Below are 26,649 nucleotides of genomic sequence, written 5' to 3' on the forward strand. Positions count from 1 at the left end.
GAAATGGATGACTTAAAATAACTACATCATGATCAATACTGCAACACTATGCTGGATGAAAGAAGCCAGACCAGGGGTGCCTAGGTGGCTCAGTCAGTTGAGTGTCTGACTTCAGCTCAGGTCACGATCTTGTGGTTCTTGAGTTCGAGCCCTGCAATGGGCTTGCTGCTGTCAGCACAGAGCCTACTTTGGATCCTCTGTCCCTCCCCCCATCTCTGCCCCTACCCTACTCATGCTCTCCCTCTCAAAAATAAATAAGACATTAAAAAAAATAAAGAAAGAAGCCAGACCAAAAAGAGAGTATATAATGTAGGAGTCCGTTCATATACAATTCTAGAAAAGAAAAACTAATCTATAGTGACAAAAAGCAAATCAGAGGTTGCTTGGGGGTTACAGGGGGTGAAGAACAAGTAGTGTGTGTGTGTGTGTGTGTGTGTGTGTGTGTATCACTCCTGTGTTTCTCCTTTACTTTCATACCACTAGCACACTCACACCACTTGTAGTGGTAAGCTTTCCACATAGTAAGCATTTCTGCCACACTAGCTATCTGGAGTTAGCATCACATCCCACAGGTTAAGGCTTCAATTTCACATGACTGCCCCCCACTTGGAATGTCAATGTCAAGTCCCAGAATGTCACCTGTGGTTCTGAGCAATGGGCTATAAATTGGGGGTTCTTATAGGCCCCTCTGTGGACTCAATAGTCCAGAATGGTCCACAGAAGTCAAGGAAATGCTGAGCTAAATTTACTGGTTTATGATAAAGGATATACTAAAGAGTACAGATAGGTAGGACACAGCCAGATAAAGAGATGCATAGGGTACGGCACAGAGAACAGGACATGGAGCTTCCATGCTCTCTCTGGGTACCACTCTCCCAGCACCTCCATGTGTTCACCAACCCAGAAGCTGTCCAAACTCTGTACTATAGGGTTTTTTATGGAGACGTCATCATGTAGACATGCTTGATTATTAACTCCATTTTCTGACCCTCCCTCTTCTCTAGAGAATGAGGATGGAAGGATCGTGAAGGACCCAAGCTTCTAATCATGCCTTGGTCTTTCCAGTGATGAGTCCCCATCCAGGAGCCTACCAAGAGTTACCTCATTAGAACAAAAGACACTCCTATTACCCAGGACATTCCAAAGGAGTTAGGAGTTCTGGGTCAGGAACCCAGATCAAAGACCAAATATTAGAACAAAAGATGCTCTTAATACTCTTATTACTTAGGAAATTGCAAGGTTTAGGAGCTCTGCTCCAGGAACCGGGGCAAAGATAGATATATACATTTTTCCCCGTAATCTGATTATTCACACATACACATACACACACACACACACACACACACACACACACACACGACAAAACTTATCAAACTGTGCACTTTAATAGGTACATTTCATTTAATGTCAGTTATACCTCAGTAAATCTATTAAAATTTTCATACGCTTGCTTTCCCATTTATCTTTTAACCCATTAAAATTTGGTTTCTATCCCTATCACTTTAGAGAAACAGCTTCAATAAGATCTTCATTAATATTTGAGTTGCCATCGATCTATATGTATATATTTTAAATCCTTAACTTTACCAGATCTCTCCAGTGCATTTGATTACTGTGATAATTCTATCTTCTTGAATTCCTTTACTCTGCTGACTTCTGTGACACTGTGGTATTCTAATTGTCATCACAATCTCTGAGTCTCTGGTCTTTCTTCTGTATGCACTCCGCTTTCTCTTCAGATTTCTGAACTGTAGTTGTTTCTCAGGATTTCACTGACACCTCGCCTCAAGCTAAACATTATTCCTGGGGGCACCTGGGTAGCTCAATGGGTTGAGGCTCTGACTTCAGCTCAGGTCATGATCTCACGATTCATGAGTCTGAGCCCCACATCAGGCTCTCTGCTGTCAGCGAAGAGCCTCCTTGAGATCCTCTGTCTCCCTCTCTCTGCCCCTCCCCTTCTCTCTCTCTCTCTCTCTCTCTCTCTCTCTCAAATAAATAAACATTTAAAAAAGTAAACATTATTCCTGAATATTGTTCTCAATTCCCATTGACCCAATGTCTCAAAGACGGAGGTGACCCACATCTACATCCCTAGCATGAGACCCACACTAATCTTCAGAGTATTATTTCCAAATGCTTGATGGACATTTCCAGTTTCATTTCCCAAAGGAAAGTGAATACAACAAAGGAAACACTGAAATTGTCTTCACTCAACCAAAGCCGTTCTCTAGGACTAACGGTTTTAAACATCAGAGCCTACTTATCCCCCAGGGAATCACCCTTGAGTTATCTTCTTAAGTCACTTCCTCACTCATTATTTCTTGCTTATAATTAACGGAAACGGCCCCCTAAGTAATCCCTCTGCTTCTGGTCAATTCTCCATCAAGCCCATGCTTGACACAATGCTTGTCACTTCACTCTTCAGTTGAATACCCTTGTGTGGTACTTTATTAACCACAACATGAAATGCAAACACCTTATCATAGTAATCAAGACACAAGTCTTCAAATGTTTGGCTGCCATCTATTTAGTTAGCAAACATCTACATTTACTAACATCAAATAGCTTTTAGTTCTACACACACATCATGCTACCATGTCTCTGTTACCATTAACCTCCGTGCCTCAAATGCTCTTTCTTATTCTATTATTCTACTTTTCTGGATAACTACTGTGTGTCTGCTAAGATTTACAAAACACTATTCTAAGTTATTCATATTATTTATTTATTTATTTACTTACTTACTTACTTACTTACTTGCTTGCTGACTTCTATATCAGAAGACCAAGCTGGGTATAGAATTTTGGAATCGGTAGAGAAAAAAAAAAAAAAAAAAGACCAAGAAATGAAAAAGTGGTTGAAATGTTGGTAAAGGCTTGATATTAAATGTCCTCAAAAACAACTTGAAGATATATACCAAACTTAAAGGAAGTTAAAGAAAAAACTCGAGTCAATGTGAAGCAATGATGTGGGGTGAATTCTAATGCCAATAGTCATGTGAATCCTGAAACAGCATGCCTTCGCTGAGCTCGAAGAGTTTGGAGCTAAGGAATTGATTTCATACCTCTGTGTACTTTGCATTTTCTTTGGTTTGAAGGAAGTTTAACGTGGGCATGCAGGAAAAGCAGAAGAACTGTATGTAACCATATAAACTTACTAAAAGATACACTTGTTAAAAAGCATGCCTAGTCCTGTGCAGAAGGTACAAAGAGGGAGGTAAAAAATAATCAGCTAATAAGGTTTTAAAGGTCAAGTTGCTAGTACACCTGAAACTAATATAACACTATATTTTAATTAATTGGAATTAAAATAAACACTTAAGGGGTGCTTGGCTGGCTCAGTCACTGGAGCATCTGACTCTTGACCTAGGGGTTGTGAGTTCAAGCCCCACACTGGGTGTGGAGCATACTTCAAAAAAAATTTTTAATTAAAAAATAAAAACTTAAAACTAAATAAATAAAAATAAAATAAAAGTCAGGTTGCCATTATCAGTAAAGCTCCATAACTTCTGAGAGTCCTAAAAGATAAGTTTTGCTCTTTCTCAATTAATTTGTGTTCTCATTTAATTCATTTTGACTAATTTCATGGTTTTCATATTTAATAAGTCTTGACCAAGTTGTGAGAGTACATAAAAACACTTTTCTGCTTATAAGGAACCTACAGTTTAGAGGAGGCAAATGCCTTTAGTACCAGCTATTTTTCTATGTTCTTTACTTAAGTTTAATTCAGTCTTAGATCAGGCTTGTTTAGGATAGTATAGATATGTATATACAGCAATGCAATGTAGTTATACAGATTAATCTATTTTATAAAGACACTGATATAGGCAGTGATGATTACAGTAGAATTACAAAAGTAGGATTATAAAATTATCTGAGTCGGAGACTATTTTATGGCTAGAAGGTAGTAAGGCTTCAAAATATGTTATATATAAATCTTAAGAACAAAGAGGAAATGTAGTAAAGATTTTTAGTGTTTTTATCTGATATCCATTTTTCTCAATTTTCTTATTTATAAAACTCCAATCATATTCTGAGCAAAGGACCCCATTCCATAGCCTCCTTTGCAAATGGAGTTGCCAATCAGGTATAAAGGGGCAGATGGGTCCTTACAGTGGGCAATCCCAGAGTAGAGATTATCCCTTTATCCTGTCTTATTACCATGTCCTCCTTTTTCTTGCTTCCAGCACAGACATTATTATAGGAACTCCAGCAGCCATTGTAGACCATGAGGAGCTCTTGATAATCGCTACAAATTTCTCGTGGAACAGAAAGCCAGAAGGAACATGCCTCCCTGATGACTGTGGTGTGGTGTTACCATACTCCTGGATTATTTTTACAGATGAGAGAAATAAGCTTCCATCTGGTCTAATACTGAGGTTAATCTGAGGTTTTATTTTATATATATCAAATTTAATCCTAAAAGCATCCATATAAGAACAGGATACCAAGTCCAAGTAAGAGTCAAGAAATTGACCACAATATTGACCACTATATTGACCACAATATTGACCACAATACAGAGTCAGACACCACTGTCACTGACAAGTGTCAACGTAACTTCATCTCTAGCCTCCCCTTTGCAATTATAACTCTTCGTTTAAAATGGCCTTACACTTGTCAAATGTAACTCTCCATTATCGATATCTATAGAAATCAAGCCAACTTTTCCAAGGAGAACTACTAAAAACTGTAGATTAAAAAAAAAAATCAAGGACATTAAACAAAGTAGCCTGGATTCAGGGACCAAGACCTCTAGAAGCAAAAAGCACATTTTGAGTTAGCCTGATAGAAGTCATAACTTTTCTTTTAGAAGAGCTTTCTTGACCCAAGGGGCTGATGTTGACAGACAACCTTGGGATTAGCCCAGGTGAAATTCAAAACTAGCCCCGATACACAGAGGGCAAGGAGAGTCCAGAGAAAGAGGCAGACCACTCCACATTGGTAGATGGCGGGTTTAATTTAATAAGCAAGGGGATTTACATATGAAACTTGTCTTGGGCGACCACAAGCCCAGTAAATCTCTGCACCCACTTTCCAGAATCTTAAAAGTGTGTATAGAGGCCTTCACAGGGTTCAGTCACATATGCTGTCCAGCTGGTTTCAATGATACTTTATTTCTCAAGACTGCATCCTTAAATTGGCTCCAGCTACGGGAGCGTAGTCTTGTTTCATTTTGCTTTACTTAAGTACAACAGTCCCATCACCAGAGCAATATTATTTGTAGGCAGATATCACCACTGTGTGACTTGGTGGGGAGGGGGGTGTGTGTGGAAAACTAAATATGAACCCAACTGATGAGGGAGCATAAGGCAAGCTGAGAGCAAAGTATAGGCTAACAGCACCCCTCCCCCACCTCCCCACCCCAGGTGGGACATGTGTGATATTCCTCGGACACGTCTGGCCGCCCAAGAACAGGGAAAGGAAAGAAAGCAGATGGTTGAATGATACAGATCACAGTCATGCAGGACAGGAGTCTCCCTCAGTTTACAGATAATTTAGTAAACTGCAAGAAAAAGGTAATCTTATCCAGAGCCTAATCTCCAGAAACCTATAGACTCCGTTTCCTGGAGCCCTAATATCACCCCCCTCAAGACGTAAAGGAGTTAAAGCGCTTGTATGGTGATACAGGAAACTAAGGCAAATGAAAAATTAAATTCCCTTACTGCCCACAGCCCATTGACAAGTCCTTGAAACAGGCAGAGTGACCTCCCTCTAGGAGCTGAGCTGCCCTGATGATGACACTTTGCTGGGGCAAAAGGGAATCTTGGCCTAACGTTATCCTGACCGCCAAGGATCCTACTTTAACGTATAAAAATTCCGTTGGAAACGTCCTTTAACTGAACTCCCCCAAATGCAGGCTGGCAATCATACTCCAAGCTTATGGCCCCTGGTGTCCCATCTGAAGGGTCTCATGACTGAGGTTTTACTAAAAGGTACTAAATGGTGTTTCTCTAGCAACAGACTTACTCTATCCCTGACCCCCTACCAACCTGAGGGTATATAATCACTTACCTGTCACAACCCCCGTGCAGCTCTTTCTGCCCAGGGTCCTGTCCCCGTGCTTTAATAAAATCACCCATTTGCACCAAAGCCATCTTCAAGAATTCTTTCTTGGCCCTGGGCTCTGAACATCCCCCCCCCCCCCATCCCCCCAAACCCCATCACAGCTTCCGCCATCTATTTGCTTCTGTCACATTTAACAAGACATTCATGACTATGTGAGTCTGTTTTCAGCGCTCCGAAAGGAATTTCATCGAGAGATTACAATAATAGACATAATAGTGTAGTAAGACGTCACAGTAAGCATCAGGCACAATATCTTCTTTAAAAATTTTTTTTTCTTCAACGTTTTTTTTATTTATTTTTGGGACAGAGAGAGACAGAGCATGAACGGGGGAGGGGCAGAGAGAGAGGGAGACACAGAATCGGAAACAGGCTCCAGGCTCCGAGCCATCAGCCCAGAGCCTGACGCGGGGCTCGAACTCACGGACCGCGAGATCGTGACCTGGCCGAAGTCGGACGCTTAACCGACTGCGCCACCCAGGCGCCCCAACAATATCTTAATACTGTTCCCAGAAATGTGCAAAACCCAGGGCCCCAGGCATGAACACGGGGGTCCCCCGACCCTTCCTGGGGAGAGAGGCCAGTGCCCTGAAATGCGCCAGAGCCAAGAGCCCCGCGAGGGCCCACTGGCTGCAGCCCGGTGGAGAGCGAGTGCGACGATGGCGCCCGCTAAAGAAAAAGGAAAAGAGAAAAAAATAAGGAAAAGAAGAGAAGAAAATGAAACAAAGAAAAGAAACAAGAGGAAAAGGCAGGGCGCCCGCTGGCTCTGGCGAGGCGGGGGAGATGGCGCCACCAGCGCCGCCAGGGGGAGTTTCCCAGCTCCTCCCCAGCTCGCGGAGGCCCCAGGCCAAGGAGGGTTCAAAACTCCCACACAAGGGGAGCCTGGGGGGTGGCGGGCTCCGTGGGTTCAGAGCCGGACTTTGGCTCAGGTTGCGATCTAGGGGTTTGTGAGTTCGAGCCCCCGCCTCGGGCTCCCTGCTGGCAGCGCGCGGGATCCTCTGACCCGGCTCTCGCTGCCCCTCCCCCACTCGTGCTAGCTCTCCCTCCCTCAAAAGTAAGTAAACATTAAAAAAAAAAAAAAAAAAAAAAAGATAAAATGAAATGACCAAAGGAGTCCCTTTCACGTCAAGTCTGGGCGGGCAGGCCTGGACGCAGACCCGTTATGAACGAGCGCCCTGCGTCTCCTGCTTGCCGGTGGCCTTGGGCTGCAAGGCCACAGGTTTTGGGGTCTCATCCTTCAGGTGTCGGTCTTAAACTTGGGGTGTCCCTCAGGGAGGAGCCTCAAGTTTTGAGTTCCCTCCCATGTATTGGGGTTGGGGAACAAGGGGTGGTCCTCATGGTGAGACGTGTCTCAGTCTTTCCTACCTGCTGCCGCGTGCTTTCCCTCCTGCCTGCTGATGGGAAGGCGTTTCCTCTGTCGGGTTGAAGGTTTTTCTGGGAGGAAACGATTCCGTAAAGAGCCGAATTCAGCGGTTCTGTGGGAGGAGAGCAACTTAGGGTCTTCCCGTGTCGCCATCTTGAACCCCGGCGCCTGGCACTTCTGCTGGAGAAACAAAATGGCCCACAGGGAAAATCCGTGGAAATGGTTCCTCCTGTGCCTCCCCTACTCAAACATTGCAGCCCTACGTTGGTTGCAGGTTAATAACCGAAAAATGTAGTTTTACATATGTTGTCCACGTTGTGTAGTTATTTTATGGTAGAAGGGTAAGTGTGCTATTAGCTTTCTCTCTTGTCCAAAACCAAAGCCTTATTTAATAATTGACTCATTGAATAAATGAATAAATCTTATACACACCCCCTGTGTTTTATTTTTGAAAAACGAACCTAAAAGGCAGGATTTCAAAATGTATTTTATCTAGTTCATCCCTTTTGCTATAAATCAACATCTAAAGTAAAGAACTGTTGATGAAGTCCCAATAGTTCATTCTGCAAATGACGTATGGGATAAAGGGTTAGTATCCAAAAATCTATAAATAACTTATCAAACTCAACACCCCCCCCCCCCCCCGCCCAAAAAAAGTAATCCAATGAAAAAATGGGCAGAAAACATGAATAGATACTTTTCCAAATAAGACATCCAGATGGCTAACAGACACAGGAAAAGATGTTCAACATCACTATCAGAGAAATAAAAATCACAACCACAATGAAATACCACCTCACACCTGTCAGAATAGCTAAAATTAACAACTCAGGCAACAACAGATGTTGGAGAGGATGTGGAGAAAGAGGAACCCTTTTGCACGGCTGGTGGGAATGCAAACTGGTGCAGCCACCCTGAAAAAGAGCAGGGCAGTTCCTCAAAAAATTAAAAGTAGAACTACCCTACAACAAAATGCTGATTTGAAGGGGCACATGCACTCCATTGTATATAGCACTGCTATCAACAATAGCCAAATTATGGAAAGAGCCCAAATGTCCATTCACTGATGAATGGATTCAGAAGATGTGGAATATACGTATGTATGTATATGCGTGCACACACACACACACAAACACACACACAAACACACACAGTGGAGTACTACTTGGTGATCAAAAAGAGTAAAATCTTGCCATTTGCAACAATGTGGATGGAACTAGAGTGTATTATGCTAAGTGAAGTAAGTCAGAGAAAGACAAATACATTTCACTCATATGTGGAATTTAAGAAATACAACAGATGAACATGGAGGGAAGGAAAAATAAGATAAAAATGGAGAGGGAGACAAACCATAAGAGACTCTTAAATACAGAGACAAACTGAGGGTTGCTGGAGGGGAGGTGGTTTGGAAGATGAGCAGGATGGGTGATGGGCATTAAGGAGGGCACTTGTTGGGATGAGCCGTGGGTGTTTCACGTAAGTGATGAATCACTGGGTTCTACTCCCGAAATCAATACTACACTGTATGTTAATTAACTTGAATTTAAATGAATAAATTAAAAAATAAAACAAAAACAAAACAAAAAAAATAAAGAACTCTTTAGATTTGACATTTAGTGTCTTATAAATTATCACTGCCCCTAATTTGGTTCATTCTCAAATCTAAGAAGTAGCCATATAATTTGATAAATTTGCTGAACAATAGGGCACCACACTCAAAACCAGACACTACTCTGATCTAGCATGAATATCATTACCAAGACACTTCAGGAAACCCTCCAAACTGTTGGTTTCACTTTGTTCAATATGACCATACAATTTACACTTGCCTTGTCCATAAAGATAATGAGAAATTTAACTGGAATTGGGAAATGCCACATGTATGAGTTTAATGAAGAAAGAAATAAATGAAGCAAGGTCTGGGAAGATATTTTTACTAAATTATAGTTGTTTTCTGACTACTGGCAAATGATTTATTTCATGATCTTCTCTAGAGTATTGCCAGGAATCCCTCTGACACTTAATCACTATATAGATAAGAAAATCTACCTAAAAAAAAAAAAAAAAAAAACTGGTACATTTCTTTATGTCCATTCTTCTGGCCTCCTGTATGTTATTTATGGATTTACAAAACATTATCAAAATATATTATATCAAATTATGAAAAGTAAATAGCAATTTTGTGTAATGGAAAGATATTTTAAATTTGAATTTACTAGCTCTTACTAGCTGTGTAATGGGTATTTATCTAGTCCTTTCAATTTCTGTCCATTATTAAATGGGGGTAACATACTTTTTTTTATGTTTGCTTTGACAATTAGGGATATATATTTGGAGGCAACTATTATATTTCAGTCTGAGAGGTATCCAAACAAGATGCCTACCTTACTAATAGTTATCATCATTCTAGTATTTTGCATGTAATTCATTTGAGTTTGGGTATTTAAATTTAAGTAGGCATATGCTTTCTCACTAGATTTTTCCTATTTTGACCTTAATTCTCTCTAAGCAATGTTTAGTGTCTTCTGTCCTGAAGATTGCTCTACCTAGAAGAGAATATATAGATAGACTCAGAATGTAATATGTACACTTTCATTTCTCTCTTAGCATGACTTACTTTCTCAAAGAAGAGCTCTTTTCCTGTTTATTTTCTTGCTCCAAATAGATTTAACAAAATCATTTTTCTCTTCCCATATTATTAAAACTTTAATTTCATGCTGTGCTCTAAGTTCTTTCCCCCCTTCCCTCCAGAGTCCTTTCTCCTTCCTTAAGGGATTCTCCTGCAATTGTTCCTTACATGATCTTCTATAAACCTTCAGTGCGCTGTGGGGCAGCCTCATTGGTATCTCTGCAACTTTGGCCTCTTTCCACTTTGTCCTTATTTAGTTAGCTGAAAGTAGTATAGTAAGACATTTCCCCCCTCTCCCCACCTCCTTCTTCTCTCCTTTTCTTTCCTCCTTTCTCTCTTTTGAACTTCTCATTCCTCTTGAGCTACCTATGCAATATAAAAGCCTGGCTAGCAAGATCCTATCTTTTATCTTCTGATTACAAAAAAAAAAAAAAAAAAAAAGGGTCTGGGTGCGTGTGCACGCGCGCGTCTTTTTAATGCATGTTTACCTTTTTTACAACTAAGGCGTCAACTTCTGGAAGAGGAAAAGCCAGGTCGTCCTCTATTACATTGTTCTGTAATGAAGAGACTATCATCAGGGAGGGGGCGGGGAAGACTCAGGCTGCTCTCTAAGGAAAGGTTCTCAACGGAGTCGTTTATTATAACCGCGCTGGGGTTCTCTCGGCAGTAAGTTGTGCCCAAGAATCCACTTCCTCTCAATCCTTCCAAGCAGCCCAAGCAAATGGACTCAGGAGAGAACACAGCAACACTGACCCACAAGATCTGTCCTTGAAGCACCGGGGGCCCGAGCTGGGGACACGCGTGGACAGAGCGAGCCCAGCCCGGAGGCCGCGGGGCTCTCCCGCCGCCGCCGGGCTCCCCCGCCCCCAGGCGCAGAAAGCCCGTGGAGCCCGCACGCGGGAGCTGAGCGCGCGCCAGCAAAGCCACTGGGCATGCTCAGAAGCCGGGCAGGTTTGGGTCTGTGGCAGGCAGCTTGTGCATTACACCCGTGCTCGCCGTCCTGGGGGAAGGAGGAGGAGGAGGAGGAGCGCGGGAGGAAGAGAAGGAGGAGCGGCGAGCAGTAGCCACGACCGCCACCACCAGGCAGAGAAAGAGTTCGTGAGGAGGGAGAGACCCTCCTTCCACTTGGAGCGCCTTGTGTCTGCTTTTGGAAAGACAGAATACAAGATAAAGGAGGAGAAGGAAAGAAGGAGGGGGAAAAGTGAGGAGGGAGAGAGAGAGAGAGAGGGAGGGGGGAGAAAAAAAAGACGCGAACAGAGAGGGCCGGAGCGTGCCGGGCGCCCGAGGCGCGGGGGCGGCAGTGCCGAGCCAAGAGCGCTGCCGCTTGGGCAGGTGCCGGGCCGCTGCCTGGAGGCGGCATGTGACGCGGCCGCAGCTGCCCGCGGGCGGAGCGCTCTCGGACCCGGGAGCGCACACCGCGGGGCAAGTCGGTGCCTCCGGATCCCCGCGCTGCTGGTGAGATCGCCGGCGGCAGCCTCGCTTCTGCAAAGACGCGCGATGAACCGAAGGGCGGCTCCGGGCATGGGCGTGCGGTCCTAGGACACTCGCTCCCGGAGCGCCGAGCAGGAGGCGACTAAAGGACAGGGGACCCGGCGACACCCGTGAGTCGAGGAGGCGCGGGCGGCCGGCGTGGGACGGTCACCTGGAGCGCAGCGGCCAGGTAAAAGACGGTGCTCGCCACCGGGGCGCTGGGCGAAGCGGGTGGAGGTAGCGGCTGACCTGGTTTCTTGCCTGATCGCGTTGCCAAGGGAGGAAAAAGTTTTCGGCCCGGGTAGGAAAGGTCTTTGCTTTGGGGAATGCAAACAGGGTATTGGGGACGCTGGAGAGAGCTGGTCTGTCGATTTGGGGAGTAGGGGGGTGGGTGATGGAAACTTGAACCTAGAGAGAGCGCGATATTGTGCGGAGTTGGAGCCTGGGACCCAGGGTGGGAATGCTGGGGTCACCGCAAGTGCCGGGAAAATGACGGGAGTAACAGGAGCGGTGGCCGAGAGAGAGCGGGGGCGCACCACTGGGCTCTCCTCGAGCCTTGCATCCTCTCTCCCCCAAATGCCGGATTTGAGGCACCAAGAGTCCGGACAAGAGGAGCTACTCGGCTTGGTGTGTGCTCGTGCGCGCGCGCCTGTGTGATGTGCGTGTGTGGCTTCCCTCAGATGATTTCCTACCGCTTTTAGGAAAGCTAAAGCAGACACCCGCCAACCTCGAAATAGGGTGGCTTGTTCGGATTGCATTTCAGGGGGCGAAGAGGCAAATTTGGCACTTAGTGTAACACCTGGGCGAAGGTGGGTAGCCCCGGCGCGCATCTTTACTGACCCAGAGAGAGTCTACACTCGCGGAGCCGTGGCCGTTAGACCGCACCGGATCTTCTCTCTGGAACCCTCCCCCAGAACAGCCTCCTTACAGCTGGGTTAATTTCTGCGTGTTTTTAAACCGTGGTGGTGTGGGGGGCGAGGTGGGGGCACAGTTGACTCGTGCAGCAAAATGCACTTGTCTTTTTCGCGCTGTGCGTGTTGGAATTGTGATCCTGTTCGGCGTGCGTGTGCATGTGTGCGACTCTCCTAGCACGCAGGTTGGAAGTGGGAGAGGAAGCAGGGGTTTGGGAATTGCACCCATATGGACAGATTACAAGAATGCAAACATTCATGTGTCTGGAAATGTTATTTGAACCTGTCCGATGGCTGTAAGGATATGCTGTCCTCAGGCTGGCTGTGTTGCGATGTTGAACGGGATGGCTCTTCTTAGGAGGTAAATGTATGTATCCAAGCGTTTGTGTTGTTAAAGACACTGGTTATTTCACTGTATGTTTTGCACAGACCTTTTCATGCCTCTCTTGGCCTCTGAGTCCCAACAAAACAGATAGCCTGATCCCCCATTTTGGGTCTTTCTGTGTTACTATTTGAAAAATAATTTTTTTTCCAAAAAAAAAAATGTATTTGTTGATTCTGCGGTCCCAAATAATTTTATATTGTGAGATCATTAAATTGCATGAAACATTCAGCACTATTTCCTGTGTTTAAAACAATGCCCCTGTATTTACTTAAGAAAGAGACCCTGCCTAAGAATATACACTTAAGAAAGGGGAGAGGTGAACCTAGGACAAATACCAGCATATAGACAAGATTGTGGTAGTCATGTATTAATTTAAAAAAAAAAAACTGAGGTCTTTCTGTTCCAAACGTGGTGGGATAGATATGGCGTTGGGTGCACCCTCTTGTTATGGGAGCTGGTATTGCGAACAGTATATAGAACATGCCTGCCTTTTCTGTGTGCATTCAACATGCCACAGAATTGTGGTTTAGATCATACGCTCCTATCCTTGAATAGCCTATTTGAGATTTTGTTTACATAGCTTGTCTCAATTAGCTTAATGTATAATTAGCTATTGTTGCATTAGAAAGCATGTTATTTTTAAATGGGTTTCCATATGGAAATATACCTTTAGCTTAAATTGCTGAGTTAAAATTAATTACATTGCAGGTCTGATTTAGACTGTTTCTATAGGCTGGGGGGGGGGGTTGCTAATAACATTGACTTCCAAAATGAAAATAGTACTACTGAAATGCCATTTTTTAAAAATAATAACAAATATTTATGCAAATAGACTTAATATTTTAAAAAGGAAAAGAGAAAAAGATTTTGAAAAGAATCTTTGACAATGTATATATCTACTGCATGGGAAATTATTGTAAGAGGAAAGTGTAATTCGGGAAAAGGGAAAACGTGTGTGGAATTGGTCAACATATAGAGAAAGATTGATTGTGTTATAAGAGTAGTTTTGCATTAAACCCTACATTTAAACTTATTTAGGAAACTTCCTATTAAAGTTTAGTGAAATGTATGAATTGTACATTTTTCTTTTTGGGAAAAAAGGGAGATATCACATCAAAAGTATTACCAATTTCTGAAGATTATTTAGGCATACTGGGTTTTTTTAGGATGCACCCGTTTTCTTCTCCTTATAAAGACAAATAATTTACTTCCTTACAGAAAGAGTGTGTTGTTTAAGCTACAGTGTGTAAAAGCGTGAACTTCTTTTAATGGTGTTTCAGCTTTAATTGAGGGCAACCTGTTGAAAATGAGTTTGGCGGTGGGGGTGGGGGGGGTGATATATGAAATTCACAATAATATAAAATTTCTTGCATCCCCACCAGTCCACTGAATAGAAGGAAATTTCCGTGATATAATTAAAAGCAACATTCCCTTGTGTATTTGCAAATTCTAAAGTAATAATTTTGTTCATATTTGTACCTAAAATTTCCTCTAGCATTTCCTGAGCCCACGTACTGTTCTTGCCTAATAGAGTTGTTAGCATTGGAAGAATTACTTGCCTACTCCTAAATGGCCTGGACATTGTCAGTGTAACTATTAAGGAACTGGGTCTTTGCAATGCAGGGAAGTTTATATTGAGAACAGCTGTGGTCTAGTGGCACTTCAGACATGAGATGAATGAATGGTGAATCATATGAAGACAGAGTCTCTGGTGGGTATGCTGAGAGATGCACCTGTCATTCACTGAGGGAACCTACTTTTATGTCATAATATATTATGACCCATAGCATTATCCTCACATTGTGGTTCTGAAGCATCAGTGAGTAACTGGAAATGTTTTACTTTATGCAATATGTTTGTGAATTGAAAAATACTTTTTTCTTACAGGAGAATATCAAAAAGACCTGTATGGCTCCAATAAAAAAAAATTAAGCAAATGCCTCCACCACGGTTATTAAAAAAAAAAAAATCAGCATAATAAAATGTGCCTTATGCTTAATTTTTGATGGCAGTGCTTCCCTAGATGGCCATGAAATGGTCCACTGGATTTTGTTTTTTTAACCTATCAATCTCATTTAGTCCAGTGGATTCCCTGTCCTAGTTGCCAGTATGAACAGAACTGGGGGATAGAATTGTAGCCTCGGTGGAAAGTTTTGATTTTAGGGGAGAAAGGTGAACAGATCACCTAATGAATTTGACAAGAGGCAAAACCTGTCAAATTGGAAGTTAATTTCTCATGTCTGACAAGACTCCATCTTCAACATTAAGGAAGGGGTTCTTGTTCAGATCAAATTAAAGACTCTGAATCCTAAATCAGTAGTTATGGCCCTTGTCTCTCCACCAGCACGCCACAGAAAGGCTGTGCAGGTGCAAAAGGCATCCCCTTTTGGTTGTAATCCCACATCCCATGTGCTCCATTAGATTTCCCCGTTCCCTAAAAAGTGCATATCCTGGGCGACTTAGACCTGCATTAGCACTGTCATCAAATAAGGAAATGAAGACAGTTTTGTTGCAGTGAAGCTATTGGAAATATTGAATCACAATGGGCCGTACAGTGGAAATGGGGTGCCCTCCCCCAGCAATTCTTTCCCCATGTGCAAGTGGAGGAGATAGAAGTCTTCCTGTCTACGTTGCGGAATGCTTTTGGCCATCCATAGCCATGACTTTTGTGGAAGTGCTTTTCAAACGATCTCTAAAGCACTATTAAATGTGGCGCACGATTTGGACCCTTAATATTATTTGATGTGGAGCCCGGAGAGCCAGAGTACAGGTTCCCCTCTGGCTAAGTAGCTGGCTGCACTTGCGTTCCCTTCTGTCCGGAAGTTTTGGCGGCTTGTAGACTCCCTGGCCTCTGGCAGGCTCTCCCCTTCCGGCTGGCACTTCTGCTCTCCCACCTGTTGAAACGTCCTGCTCATGCACTCCTGAAGGCTAAGTCCTCTGGCTGGCATGCACCTTCTTTGACTTCTCTCTGCCGAGGCTGTAGCTCCCCACATCGACAGAGCCCCGGGATCCACCGGTGGTGATGGCAGGCCAACAGAAGGAATATTTGAGCTCCTGCCATCTTCTTCTCACCAACTGTGCCAGTTCATCCTGAAGCCAGCTAGAATATGAACACTTTGAGGAGAAACAATGATGGGGGGGAAATGGGGGAATACGATTAGACAAACAGTAGCTGGCTGATGCATGTGGGCTTTGAGCTCTTGCCTTCCCCAGCCCTGCATTGTGTGACACTGGGAGACTGGGCTTCTGGACTCTTCAACCAGTGCACTGCAGAGAAGGGAGTGTGAGGTTCATTGGCCCTAACCCTAGTGAGCTCTAGTGTTTCCCATGCCAAGCTAGCCTCAGTTTCTCTTACTCTTGTCATATTTTCCAAGGCTAGGCTTTTCTCATGTTTGCAGTTTTAGTCCTACAGGCTTGCCTGGAAGGGCTTTAGCTGTGACCTTGGCAGTTAGCCTCACCCTTGCCAAGAACTTTTCTCCAGGAGCAAGACTGCATTCTTTCTCTTCTTAGTCTCTGATGCAACCCTAAAGTGGACAAACCCCTAGGCCTAAGGCACAGTCACCCTCCTGACAGTGTATCCTTTCTGCCCGAAGAGTCGTGCTGCCAAGTTCCAACCTGACAAATAAATTCTCCTTGTGTGTCATTGTTGGCAGGATCAAATCTCAGTTCTCCACACTCCTCCTGGCCACTGTAATTTGAGTTGCTGACTATCCACTACAGAATTAATTCTTCATTAGGTCATTTGTTCTGGCCTAGCCCTAGCTTATTTCCTGTCCCCGGTGTTCCCTTGAAATCTGGCACACCAGCTGAGCCCTGACATATTCTACCTTCAGTCACCTCTACTGCAGGAAGTAGAGCTAGTGTAGACATCCTGGGTCAGGCAGGATATCCTTCCACTACTGCTGTGCAGATAAAATTCAGGTAGGATCAAGCCAAAGTAAAATACCGCCAGCAGGCTGTGAAGGACCATGCGTTTATGGTTGTGAGGTGTTCTTCTGCTGAGGCCTTTTAATTTATCACAGGTAGCTATGGCCATGGAATTAGATTCACAGCAAAATATCCTGCCAGTAAGCTTTAGGGAAAGGGACCTATGGACAGCCTTTGTCCATTTTTTTTCAACTTCTCACTTTAGAGTAGTGATATTTGCTCTGGACTTGCCCATGGAACCAAGTCTGGAGAGAGACCCCGTTACTACTCAACTAAGAACCACTTCTTGCCCATGGCCATTTGGAGTTTCATCTTGCCGGCTCTTAACCTCCCGTGGGGCCCAATCCAGTTGTATTTTGCAGAATCCAAGAATCCACATAAATTTCAAATATTACTGGGTTCTATGTGTCTGTGTATCTATCTATTTATATATATGTGTATTCATTGAGAAGTGTTGAACACAGTGATTTTTTTGTTATTTTCAATTTTTTCAGTTCAACATAGTCTAAAAGCACAACTTCTCTCATGTGCAAATCCCTCAAATCATCTGCATTGAAAAGAAGTTCTCATACATGAAATGGATGCAGAGATCCTCCTGTCTAGTTTGCCTGTGACTCCTCACGTGATAATGACCTGTGCCGTGTGCATTACCTTGTCAGAAGGGAGACATTTGGGAAAACTGGAATTGCCACAGTATCCCTTCCTATGAAGTCCTCCTTTCTTCCCTCCTCACCCCCAAATCCTCAGCCAACCTCTCTCAACTTTCCTTGAATGCAGCTATCATTCTGTTTTCCTTGTGATAAATTATTTAAAACCCTTTAGTTCATGTAATAGTAAGAAAACTTGTCTAAGCAACTATAAGCCTCATGTCCTTCCTCCAAATTCTGGTTGTACCCTCTATCTTGAATAGTAAATGTGGCATTCGAGGATAACCCAAGTAGTATTTATGAAGTTAACTTCATGAGAGTATAAATAAATTTTAATTTACTTGCTTGAGTAGGATGAGTCTATCCATCTGCCTTTCTCCTTCCCTGTTGCTTTGTCTATCTGTCTGTCTGTCTATCTATCTATCTATCTATCTATCTATCAGTCATCTGTCTATTATCTCTCTGTGTGTCTGTGTATCCGTCTCTGTGTTCCGCTTACACATGTGGGTGTACATCTCTGTGGTAATTCTCCCTGACAGTGTTCAGTGTTATCTGATGTGCCGGGTACCACAGACATCCTTCTTTGGATTCACAAGAGGGTGAGTCCAGGGCTGTGCCTTCCAAGAGTTTATGATCTGCATGTGTTGAGAGCAGCTCCAGAAATCTAAGAGTTGGAAGGTGATGTCAGGTGTCATATTGATTTACTATGGCTTAAAACAAAATAAATGTTTCCTCTCATAATTCTGGAGAGCAGAAGTCTGAAATCAAAGTGTGGGCAGGTGCACAGTCCTTCCAAAGCCTCCAGGGGAGAATCCTTCCTTGTCACCCACAGCCTCTGATGGCTGTCTACATTCCTTGACTTGTGACTGCCTCTAGTCTCTGCCTCTGTGGTCACATCGCCAGCTCTTTTTCTGTGTGCCTCCTCCTCTGTGTTCCTGTCTTACAGGGATACATGTGATTGCATTTAGGACCCACCCAGAAAATCCAGGATAAGCTCCTCCTTCTGAAAGTCTTAATGTTATCATACCTTTTACCACATAAAGTAGTATTTACAGGTTTCGGAAATTAGGATGTGGACATCCTATTTTGAGAGGACACCATTCAACCAGCTACAGATGTCAGTGATGAACCACATTCTACTTTGTGATTCCCTGTTGAATTGTGCGATCTGTGAGCTCTGAGAAATGAATGTATACAAGGTGGCCTTTTCCATTTTCAGACAGCCCTGAGCAGATTCTCCTTACGTTGAGCCAAAAATCTAATTCTTACTGTTTGCCCTCCTAATAATTCTGAGAATTATGATGAGAATACTTCTCATCTTTTTTCCATAAGCAAATCTTTAAAGTTCAACAGTTTAAAGTTCATTCAACCTGGTCTCTTACGCCCCTTCAGAATTTTCATTTTCGTTCTTAATCTTTTCATTCGTGCTCAGTGCCACCTCCCTCCACCCCCAATTTCACTACCCTCCGACCCTAACCTTTTGCTCTCTAGCTTCCCTCCTCACCAGGAGTAAAACCACTACCAAAAGTCACCCCTGACCTCTTAGTCATAAAACAAGTAGCCCTTCCCCAGGTGTCCCCTTTAGTCTCTTAGCAACACCTGTACCTCTCTTTATTTTCAAAGCATCGTATTTCCCTGGCTCTCTCTCTCTTGTGGTTCCTCTGCCTTCTCCCAGCTTCCCTACCCCATCTCCTGAGCGGAGTGAGACTCTCCAAGAATTTCTCTTCTGTTGTCCCCCATGCCTTCCTCGCCCCCTCCTCCCTTGGTAACTGCACTTGTTTTCATGGCTTCCAATGCCTCCAGTGTGGAGCACACCCATTCATGGTCTCCACGCCCAGCTTGGCTTCTGGAAGGAGTGTTTCCATGAGTTTGCCGGACAGCACAGCCTTCATCTGTTTCCTCCTCATCCTGCTCCTCTTCGGTTTCCTATTTCTATAAATAGCATGGCCATCGTACAACTCAAAATGTCTGAGTAATCTTGATTTATTCCCTTCCATTGCCTCCCACATTTAGTCAGATGCCAAATTGTAATAATTCAACCAAGTAATAGCTCAAACCTCTTGGCTTCTTTTCTTCCCTATCACCAGCACCTTGATTTATTGCTTTTCCAACTTTATTGTGCATTCAGATCACATAGGGATCTTGGTAGAAGGCAGACTGATTCGGGAGGTCTGGGCTGGGGCCTGAGAATCTGCAGTTCTAACTAGCCCAGGTGATGCGAATGCTGATTCGAGTCACCTCGTTCATCCAGTCTCTGGGCCTCCCAGATGACTGTGCCCTCTTCTCATCCATTTTATACAGATCACTTTTATTGAAGACCCAATCTGATCGTTGTTTTCTCCTATCCTCACAAAACTTCTTTGACATCCCCTTCTATTATTATTGAATGACAATTAAATGTATTCTATCAGCATTCAACTAGCATTCCACTTGTTCCATGGCTTGGATTTACATTTTAAATTCAATCCCAAGTCTCAAGGTCGCCTCTCACGGTACCCTTGGCACTTGCTGTTGTGTATACGCTCTGCCATTTCCCTGACTTTCATGTGTTCTCAGTGCTGCACAAAATGCCCTTTCTTCCATATCCTCATGGGCTCAGATTTTAGCAGTTTGTCAAGGATTGCTTGAACTGACATTTCTTACCATGAATTCATCTTTTAGTACTTTATCAGACATTCAGTGTCATCACCGGTCACATTTACTCGTGCGTGCATGTGTGTGTGTGTGTGTGTGTGTGTGTGTGTGTGTAAATTATTTCAGATACTGGAGTGTGAAGTCCTTTGAGGACACTGTGTCTCATTTGTCCTTTATTGCCCTAAAGTACCCTGCGTGGAGTCTTCCTCCGAATGCTCAGTATACTCATCAACCTATAAACTGTGTAAATATACTGTATTTGTTGCTTTCTCATTATGTAAGTAATAGGGATTACACTAAAAATCAAGCATTACAACAATGTATATGACGTCAAAAGTAAAACCAAAAAGTTCACCGTGACCTAATATCCCCTAAAAAACCATGGTTAACAATTTGATGCAAAATCCTTTAATACTTTTTTTAAAGCAAGCTCTGCACCCAACGTGGGGCTTGAACTCATGACCCCAAGATCGAGAGTCATGTGCTCTACTGATTGAGCAGCCAGGCGCCCCAATCCTTTGAGATTTTTCTATATACACCCTCACGTTTATCTTATACAAAACTGAGATAATAATAGATTTTTGTGACCTGACTTTAAATGTAAATCTACCTCTCCCTGTTTTTTTTTTAAATCTGCAATGTATTCTAAAAGATCTACTGATTTCGCTGCATAAAAATCAATCCACTTAAGATGGCCCAGTGGTATAGAAATATGTTTGCTTTGAAATTCTGATCAGTTAAGCATGTCTTTATTCAGCACTTTCTCTGCCCCCAGGATTAGACACTTAGGATTTACGAGAGTAAGACATAATACTGCCCCAGAGGGCACAAGCTGTTCACGTCCCTTCAGGCTGATGTTGGACCGTAGACTGGTGGTGATGTAGTGACCACTCAGGTTTGATGCCCTGTACTTTCAGATAGTTGAATTTCATATTGAAATTTAAACTGTCACATGCTTTATATTTTAATAGTTTTTTTTAAGTTTATTTTTTAGTTTTTGAGAGACAGAGGGAACGTGCATGCAGGTAGGGGAGGGGTAGAGAGAGACGGAGACAGAGGATCTGAAGCGGGCTCCTGGCTGACAGCAGAGAGCGTGATGTGACGCTGGGCTAGATCTCACCAACCATGACATCATGACCTGAACTGAAGTCAGACGCTTAGCTGACTGAGCCACCCAGGCGCCCCTAATCTTTCACATACTTTAGATCTGTGGAAAGCGGATGATTCATGTTGAAATCTGAATGTGGATATATTTATTGAAGACACACATATAATGTATATTAGTTTTTGTTTCATGAATGAATGTAATCTTGGAGTAAAAAAGCCCAGAAAATCTTTTTCCCCCAGAAATTCTTTAACAAAGATTTAATAAAATCATGTTGTATATTTAACAAAAGTGCAATTTAGAGAGAGGAAGGGCAAAAAAAAAAAAAAACCACAAAGTCATACGAGCTATGTTTTAGAATGCCAATAAATGAATGCACAATGTAAGACATTGATTGAAAAGAAAATTCCTATAGAAGTCAAAATCAAAATTCCTCTAAGGATTTTGGAGAGACAGCTCCAAACGACGAATGTTTGTTACTGTGACCGTTATTTGTCAATTTTTGAAAAATCAGTTTTGCGGTAGAATTCTGGAAGTTCGTTTTGCCTGGGTAGTGGGTCAGGTGGAGTATGTAGGGGGAACCTACAGTTATCATTGAAGCTGGCTATGTCTCATGAAGAAAAAACCTAAAAGCAGAATGCCAGACAATAAGGGGCTGATGCTTAGACATGTGTGAGGCTGCTGTGGTCTGAGTTTGTGAAATCGTATGAAGAACACTTCTAGATCATATCTCTTCTATTTGAGGAAAATGAGGTCCCAAGACTTTGAGTGATTCACCCAAGGACACAAACTTAACAAGCCTGGGTCTTTGGGCTGCACATCAGGGTTTCTCGGTTCTTCCAGGGAAGAGTCATCGCACCTGCTGTCTGTGTGTGTTCTCGCCCCTGGAGATCTCAGCTGCACTTAGGGCTTCGGTGACAGCAGACCCAGGTCCGTTCCCTTGAGTGCGGAACATCCATTTCTGGCACTCTGCTGGACATTTCCACAAAGGATATCCACCGGGCACCTCTCACGCCCTGTTTGGACATTGGAACCCATCACCTTTCTCCGAAATATACCATTCTGCCTGGTTTTCCTATATTAGCTGATTGCATCAGTCCCCCTAGGATCTCAGACCTTTTGCCACTGTATTTCCTTTATACCCTCACTCTGCACATGCAGTCTCCACATCCTAACAGATTTTCTTGAGCTGTCTCATCCATTCCTTCCCTCCCCTTCCCACTGCCTTTCCCATCTCCCCCTCACACAGTGCCCATGGCCTCGAACGTGGCTCCCTGCTTTCATTCTGCTTTGGCTTTTCCCTATTCTGTAACGAGGTCAAAGTCATTCACATTTGGCTCTATGCAACTGTCCATACGGTCTTCCTTGCCTCCCTCTGCTGCGGCTCTTAGATCCATGTCAGCCTGCTGGGGAACCCTCTCACTGGCCCCCATTCTCCTCCCTCCGGGTGTCTGTAGAGACCCCCCCCCCCATGCTTCCTGACATTCTACTCCTGCTCTGACTGTTAGCAGACCCACAGATGCTGGAGGCCTGCCTCCCCAGACAAAAGTCACCTTTTCAGTCCCCATGCCCCTTTAGTGTATTAGTCCCATGCCCGCTATCACATTTGCCACATATGTTTGCGCTAGAATAAGTTACGTGAATAACTGTCTTTTCCTTTAGATTTTCCGTGTCTCATCAGGACCCACCATTATTTATTTTTCGATGCCTAGGACTTCACGCTGTAAAGTCCAAACGAGAAGCTCTCGAAATCTGTCCCTGTATGGGCAGAGATTTTTATGTTATGTTTTCCTCGCCAGCGTCTCCCATGGGCCAAAAACAGTGCTTGGCACATGATAGACTCTCGTTATGTACTTGTTGTTGAGTGAATTCCCTCTCACTTTTCCCCTTGCGGGGCGGGGAGGGGGGGGCTTGAATTAAATCTCAGGTTTACCAGTTTTCAGTGCATCTTAATAATGACAAAATAGCTGACATGTTTATAAACAGTAACCAGTTCTTGATGAGTATCATACAGAACATAATAGAATTATCCCAGGCCAGACCCAGAGTGTCACTTGCTTGGGGGGTTGTCTGTGTAGATATAATGGTTACGCGGGTGACCCTAACATTTTGAGAGGTATAATCCTTTCAGAGAACCACCTCCAGATGTGGCTCCTCTCACTGGCCAATGCTGATTGTACTTTTGAAGTAGTCATTATTGGTCGAGCTTCCTAAGTAGCGGCTTCTCATGGGGATTCTTGTAACCACCGGACAGGTTTAGAAATGGTGATGTTTCTAAAGCCATACATAGCCCAGGATTGAGTGCCCCAGAATTCTCTGGGGGTGGCTGTTAAAAATGCATTCTTGGGGATTGAAACCAGACCAGCCGAATCAGGTTCTGTCAGTCTGCATTTCAAATAAATACCTTGAAGGATACTTACGCTTGCTCAATTTTAAGACCCACTAGTGAGGATTAACAGCGAACAGGAGGGAGACAGACATAGAAAGAAATTGAGAAAGAAACATTTTCTTTCTTTCCTTTTTTTTTTTTTTCTGTGTAGATTGTGAGTAGCCTGGTTGGCAAGGGGTGCATTATCTTAGGCTGTTCTCTCTGGTAAGATGAGTCATATTCAACTTAGGGTGTTTCTCAGGCTGTGAGGAAGGGTGGAGTGCTCTTTTCCACTGGAATTTAAACACAATCGAGCAAGGACTGAGATCTCAGGTGTAGAAATAAGATGAAACTGTTTCCATCAAATGTCCTCCACTGTATCTAAATATATTGTTGTATTTAAGAAGTACGGATATGTGTTCATAGGTGGTATTAAAACAGAAGTTCTGATCTCGAATACAGGAAGTCCTTGACAATTTTTTTTCTTTGTTTCTTGATTTATATTATGGAGCTATTATACGCAGACCATATATTTGCATGTATTTAATGCTATATTTAAGGATTACCTTTCTGAGAAAGTATATCATATGCATTATTGATATGAAGAAGATAATGTCAGGAAAGTGAGACGGTATAGTCTAGAACTGCTACCTATGTGCCTAATAATTCAATTATTGTAAATATTCATAGAATAAGCATAGATTCATTTTGCTCATTGATTAAAGGTCATTCCGTCTAGATCATCTAGAAATAAATAAGTTTTAAAAAGCGTATGTAATACATTTCATAGTACTTCACAAATTTAAAGTATTATATTAATTTCTAAGACAATTAAACAAAATTATCAATCACTCTGTTCCGATCTGTTTCCAGTTCCTCTACTGCCATTCACTAGCTCATTAAATTTATCACGTTCCTAAATTGTTTCAGGCACTGTTCTAGGTGCCAGAGATAAAGAGAGAAATAAACAGGACAAGATGCTGCTTTCATGAAACTTCTGTTTTTGTGAAAATCCATAGGATCTAGACATAAGATCTACAAGTTTCATGAAATTTCTGTTTTTGTGAAAATCCATAGGATCCATAGCAATCCATAGACTCCATAGGATCCCAAGGGGTTTTACACAGGCCTTCCTTAACTTGATGTCAAAGTCAGAGAGATATGGGTATTACAGTAGCATGGTCACTTAGATGTGTGACCTTCCTAGGTTTCACTTTTCCTCTATCTTTTAAGCTTAGAGCTTAGATTGGATTTTTCTCAAAAAAATATATGTGTATATATATGCATGTATATATGCATATATATAGACTGTTTTCTAGAAAAATTAGGCTGCCGATTCTGATTTTTGCCACTAGATGGCAGACATCAGCATTTGTGTCCAATGAATGGGTCAAGTCTTGAAAAATTAAAATGAGGTTCAAAATGAGTCACTTGATATGGGGAAATGTTGTTAGTTCCATGTGAGGGAGAGGGAGGAGTTGCTGTTATATTCCATAGATTTCATGCTTTAAATATGGTCATTCTTTACTCTCTGGCATTTAGTTTGTTGTTTTGTTTTGTTGGGATTTAGTTTTTAATGTGGCTATCTGCTCTTTCTTTCCAAACACAGGACAGCCCATTTTTGAAACCTATGTTGAAAGTCATGTGTATTGCTGGAATTATGATATAAGACATTATCTCTAATATCTTATAATAACCTTATAATATCTAAGTTATGATATAATAAATATATGAAATATAAGATATTAGCTAGAATAGAAATTCCCTAACATACCTTGACCAGTGTTTCTTACATATGAAAAAAATTAAAATAGACTTTGCAAGTTGAAACTTAGATGAACACATTTAGTAGCTGTAGGGAGTAGACTACTATTCCAAATGTATGAGAAACAAAGGTTTCATTTGTGTGTGTGTTGGGGGGGTGGTGACAGAAGAAACAAAGATACTAGAAACCTTAAGCCTGACTAATTAATTTTATCTGCCATTGGTTATAGGAATCCAAAAAAAATCAAATATAAACAGAAGTTATATCAGGCAACTCATATGTGTAAACCAAGATTAACATTACCATTACAGAGTAGAAAGCTGGCCCAGATCCTGCTAATGAAGATCCCATCAATGTATCTTCTTTTTAGCACAGAAATAACTAACCAGGGGCTCCTGGGTGGCTCAGTCGGTTAAGTGTCTGACTCTTGATTTTGGCTCATGTCATGAGCTCTCTGTGCACAGAGCCTGCTTGGGATTCTCTCTCTGCCCATCCCTCTCTCTCCTTCTCTCTCTCTCTCTGTCTCTCTCTGTCTCTCTCTCCCTCTCTCTCAAAAATAAATAAATATTAAAAAAAAAGAAATAACTAACCAAAGCATGACATTCAGTGTGTCTTTTAGAAGACTGAAGGCGCCATCTTGTGTGTTTTCCAAGTCCAAACCAGACCAAGCTATAAAGTGGTGCCCACTGACTCTTTAAAATTTTAGAAAGCCAATACCAACTGTAGATGCTGTTTTTGACCTCCAGAGCAGCTTGGAAATAATTGTTTTAAGGCAATGAGGTTCAGAAGGGAAAAATGTGTAGCAAAGTCTTGCCCTTAGATATGTGTTTATAACCTATAAAAGTGTTAATTGGTAAAATAGAATTATCTGAGCCAAGTTGTTCTTGGGATTTAAAGGGTGGGGAAGCCAAATCTTTTTGGAGGGATTCCAGGAACTTCTTAGTTAAAGGAATTTCACTTGAGAAATACTTTAAAGGACTGGTAAGGTTTAAATAGGCAGACATGCAAGGTACACTAATTAGGCAAAACTTACCTTACATGTGGAAACTCTTTGCTATTTTTTGTCTGTGTCAGGAACATTCCATCTCAGAGTCTTTGCACCTGCTATTCCATTTGGAACACTCTTTCTGGAAATCTGTACAGCATGCTTCTGCACCTACTTTAGGTTTTTCTCAAATGTCACTTGATCAGGCCAGCATTTTGTGACCACCTCATCTGAAATAGTATGAATTCTCTTCCACTATTCACTGTCTCCTCAATCTCTCGTCTCTTCATAGTATTTATCACCACCTGACATCATGTGTATTTATTTTTTTCATTTATTGCCTGTTTATAATCCACATAATATGAGCTGAGACCAAGAATTTAATTTTTTTTAAA

At 42.6% G+C, this 26,649-nt stretch overlaps 1 protein-coding gene across 3 annotated transcripts in view; it reads left to right on the plus strand.

Moving 5' to 3' along the window:
• The first annotated feature begins 10,721 nt into the window (after nt 1-10,721).
• The window catches only part of CHRM3 (cholinergic receptor muscarinic 3), a 519,672-nt gene continuing 503,744 nt past the window's right edge, over nt 10,722-26,649 (plus strand). For 2 of the 3 annotated variants that reach the window (XM_078434160.2, XM_078434162.2), the window contains exon 1: nt 10,722-11,717. The gene's annotated coding sequence lies outside the window, so the exon portion shown is untranslated. Of the gene's footprint in view, nt 11,718-12,531; nt 12,800-26,649 lie in introns of those variants that run through there. The other variant, XM_078434161.2, reaches the window with a different exon arrangement.

Source organism: Panthera onca, chromosome D2 (genome assembly GCF_046562875.1).
Source record: "Panthera onca isolate mPanOnc1 chromosome D2, mPanOnc1 haplotype 2, whole genome shotgun sequence".
In the NCBI taxonomy this organism is placed as follows: domain Eukaryota; kingdom Metazoa; phylum Chordata; class Mammalia; order Carnivora; family Felidae; genus Panthera; species Panthera onca.